Source organism: Galeopterus variegatus, unplaced genomic scaffold, assembly GCF_000696425.1.
Source record: "Galeopterus variegatus unplaced genomic scaffold, G_variegatus-3.0.2 Scaffold2549, whole genome shotgun sequence".
Classification (NCBI taxonomy): Eukaryota; Metazoa; Chordata; class Mammalia; order Dermoptera; family Cynocephalidae; genus Galeopterus; species Galeopterus variegatus.
This window is the reverse complement of record NW_007728660.1, coordinates 170,699-175,255: the sequence shown is the minus strand read 5'-3', so window position 1 is coordinate 175,255 and position 4,557 is coordinate 170,699.

The window sequence follows — 4,557 nt, the reverse complement described above, 5'->3', positions numbered from 1 at the left end:
GGACCGGGACCGGCAACGGGATCGCAACCCTCGGTGTTGCACCCGCACCTCGCTCAGCCAGTGAGCGACCGGTCTGCATGTGGGATCCGAACCCTCGGGCGGGAGCGCCGCCGCGCTCCCAAGCGGCGCACTGTAGCAGTGCGCCACCGGGCCGGCCCGCTACTCTCTACTTCTAAAAGTTTAACTTATTACCCTGATTTGACTATCACACATTGTGTACATATATTGAAATATAACTCTGTACCCCATATGTATGTACAACCAATACATTTTAATTAAAAATAAATAAAAATTCCTCTAATACAAAATTTTTAAAAGACAGTAAAAAATCCATCCCCCTTAAAAATAATGGGAAGAGCTAAGAGCTGTCTGCAGGGTGGATGGAGCACGTGAGTGTGAAAACAGGTGGTTTCCCAAGATGTGCAGAGAAGCCACGTGGACCTGAATGTGCCCCACGACACAGGCTGATTTCTCTAACTCTGTGAACATGTCAGCACCTTATGAGGGGAGCCCTCAGCACCGCCTGGGAGCAAGCTTCTACTCTGAGCTCTTTGCCGGGGAATGAGGCAGCTTCCCTCGCCAGGGACAAGAAGGGCTTGCAGCAGCCCTGTGTTCCCAGAGGGAAGCCTGGCCCCTTGAGGGATGGGGACTGCTACCTTTTACCTCCTGCCAGGCAGCAGCCAGTGGCTGTCATTCAGCAGCTTGAAGTGCTCCTTTGATCAGTCTCCATGGGTCCCGGGTGGAATCCCTGGAAGTAGGTTTGATTTGAGATAAATCGTCTGGAGATTCTGGTGCTGAGTAGTACAACAGAAGGCTTTCCTTTTTAAGAAGAGGCAACTCTCTTTCTGGGAATGATCGGGCAACACCCTGCCCCTGACGTGTCACCCTTTAGACAGGAGTGTGTAGGAAGAGCCCTCTATCAAAGGGCAGGAGGAAAAAACGCTCCCAGTGTGGCAGGCTCTGGGTCAGCCTCCAGCTCTGCCCTGCCTGCAGAACACTTCTCCATATTACTTCGTATCTCTGAGACCACTGCATAAGCTGTAAGAATTAAGTGGAGTATATAAAATAGACGGTGAGAAGTCCCTAGCAAGTGCGTGTTCCCCGGGTCCCCAGCTACCCCCGGGGGAGCAAGCCCTACTTGTGCTGGCCGAGCTTCTCTGCAGCTGCAACCCTGCCTCGCTGCCAGCAGGACTGGCAGCCCAGGGTCATTGTTTTGGTCCGGCTCTTGTCCTTCTGGTGGCATGCTCCTGGATAACAGGCACAGTGCTGTGCCCTGGGCTGGCCGTGCCTGGGAAACCTTGAGACTGGGAAATCCCATGAGCCTGGGAAATCTCGGAGTTGCACTGGCCCTCAGACATCTTTTCACCTGGGCCTTTCTCTGATCACGCTGAGCACCTGCGGGCTCCCTGCTGAAACCATTGGTCCCGTGGTTAGGATCAGAGCAGTCCAGAGAAAAAGGAGGCAGAACTCGATGAGACATTCACTCATGGCAGGGGCACAGTGGGGAGTTTTGGGCTTTCCATCATTCAAGAAGGGCGTGTCCTTCTGCTCCCTGCCCGCAACTTACACCTGCCCTGTTAGTTGTCAACAGGTAGTTGTTGAGCACCTCCTGTGTACCAGGTGCTATGCTGAGGGGTGGGAGTCACAAATACAAATAAAATACGGTATCTGCCTTCCAGAGGTAGGTCACTCCAAGATTTTAAGGTTTTCAGCTTGTATTCATGTACTTGCCTCTCTCAACCCCTGTGCTGTTGGAGCTGGGAGACTGGCCGAGTGGTCTAGAGACTGGTGCTCAGGCCTGCCTGGCTGTCACTGGTGCGCTGTGCTCCACCGTGGGCCTGGGTGCCCAGGCACGGCCCTCATTTCAGAGCCTTCCCTTCCAGACCCGTCTGTTCCTTTCAGTCCAGGGCTGCCATCCACCATGGGAGTCAAAGTACAATTAAACTATTTCCTCACTCACTGCCACGTTTTCTTTTGTGTCGTACTCACAGACGAACGAAGTGGTAGGGCCTTTCGGACCTGTGCATGCCGACCCCACGTGGCTCCTTCCTCCTGTTACCACTCACATAGAGGGGGTGGGAGTCACCATGCAGGAGGACACCTGCTCTGAGAAGAGCCACTCTAGCTCTCTGCTCAGGTCGGTGCCAGCGTTCATTCAATTATGGCCTCAACTTTGAGTTTGAAGGAGGATGGTCTTGCAGAGGACACAAAAATACATGCTGGGTGATCGGGTTGTAGTTTTCAATCTCAAGGTAATTAATGAGGCCTCAGGCTGTGTGAAGCAGATATTAAACTAAAAGGTCATCCTTTAGCCATCAAAAAAATAGGTGCACCAAAGCCTTTTACTGGATGACTAGAAAAGTTAGTATGGATTTTTCTTGCATTTTTTGCTAAAATGAAACCAGGGGATATCTGCTTCTCGATATCAACTTGAAGAGTAAGTTAGATTCCATACCATAAACAGTCCCCAGCCTTTTCAGCAGTGATGTACTCGGCACGTGAGAGACTGCGGGAGGTTCACTGTTTAATTGCTTCGTTGTTTTCACTGGCACAGGCTACATTAGCGCTCGCCACCTCCTCATCTGTCTCCGCGGTAAAACTCCTTAGATGGCTCCTCAGTCACATCCGGTACTGAGCAGCGGTGCTGCACCATGCGTCAGATACATGCTACGCCTTGGGGCTCCAAGGATGAATTGGAAACGACTGCCCTTGAACTTACACTGCACTAACGGAGCCTGAGAAGTAAACAGACAGACGTTCCAGGACAGGGTCACAGTGGTGGGAGTCCCAAGGGAGCAGCCGCGTGGCTGCAGGACTCCACGTGGGGCGTGCAGAGGGCCGAGGCCTGAGGCTGGAGCAGGACAGGGCCTCTGGGCCTAGGGAACCCTAAAGAAGATAGACTTCCTGGGGCCGGGGACCCCTTACAAGGGTGTTTGCTGAAATAGGATCAAAAGAAGGAACCAAAACCCTGCCCTCAGGAGTGAAAGCTGAAGGCTAAATCTCTTCACAGAGTGGTGACAGATTCCTGTTCTAGGAAGTGTACGATCTGTGACTTGCCCTGTTTATTAAGTGACTTATTCCACCACAGTTCAGCTGTGTCTGGCAATAGGCCCCTGAGAAAGAGCCTGTGTGGAGACTGCAAGGCCAGGGAAGCCAGAGAGACTGGGTCCCAGGCCAGCCAGGCTGGGGGCAGGAGGAGGGAGGCCCTCAGGACAGAGCAGGAGGTGGCAGCCCCTGAAGGACAGAGGAAGCGGCTGCAATGGCTGGAAGGGTGAAGTGGGGGAGGGAAGAGAGACAGAAGCATGCGGGGAAGGAAGGGGAAGACTACAGTGCCCAGCCAGGGACTGCATGCATGAGGAGCAGCGGCTGCAGCGGGGGTGATGGTGGTGACAAGTAGGCGGGAGGGCACCTAGAGTGGAGAGGACCCTGGGCTGGGCACTCACTGCTCCCTGGAGGAGGCAGCAGGGCTGAGGCAGGAGGGCCCTGGTCATGAGCAGAATTGTGAAGGCTGACAGCTGAAGAATCTTGCCTGGAAAGTGGTCACAGGGCATCTGGAGACTCCAAGGCTTGTGTGCCGCCTTCTCCCTGCCAATAAAATGAAAATAAAATGAGATGAGGAGAGAGAGCAGCTGGGATGCCATAAAGTCCTTTAGTGGTTAGTGATGTGGGGGTGGACAGTGACACTTTTAGAGAAAGTCGCTCTAAATCTGAGCAGTTCCTCACCTAGTTTTGAAAGTCATTCTTTGCTTTTGTGGTTAATGAAGAAAGTCCCTACTTTCCCAGTGCATGAACAGTCAGTCAGTCATTTATTCATCCGCTCAACAGATATTTTTTGAGCATCACGTATGAGCCAAACCAACAAGCAGCTCAGAGTCTCACGGTTTATGGAAAGTGGAGCGGACACAGCTCTCAGGGGGTCTGTGCCCAGCCAGACTTACCCACTCCTACAGACTGGCCATGACCTCGGGTCTTCTTGCCTTCCGTCATGCATGGGGTTGCTGAGCTGGGTGGGACATGGGTCACCTTGGGCCACATTATCATTAACTCAGCAAGAGTCATATTAATTCAATGCAGCCACCTCCTGTGTGCAGAGCAGGTCTCAAGAGAGGCCACAGGCCCAGCACATGTCTAGCCCTGTCCAATCTAAACAGAACACTGGCCACCTACGGAGTGTGAAATTTTCTTATAGCAACATTTAAAATAATAAAAAGAAATAAGTAAAATTAATTTTAATGACCTTTTATTTTACCCAATATATCCAAAATATCATTTCAACATGTAAATTAAGAGTCAAAAAATTATCAAGGAGATATTTTATGTTTTTTTTTTTTGCTACTAAGTCATCAAAATCCAGGACATATTGTGACATATCCCAATTCGCGCTCTCCACATTTCAAGTGCTCCATAGCCGCAGGTGGCTGGTGGCTACCGTAAGGACAGAACACAGATCTAGAACATCCAAGCTTCCTCATTCGACTTCCGATCCTCTTGATAGTCCCCTGGGCAGTCGCTGGAAGATATCTGACTTTTCTGTGCTTCATCTTCCTCAGTTAAGAA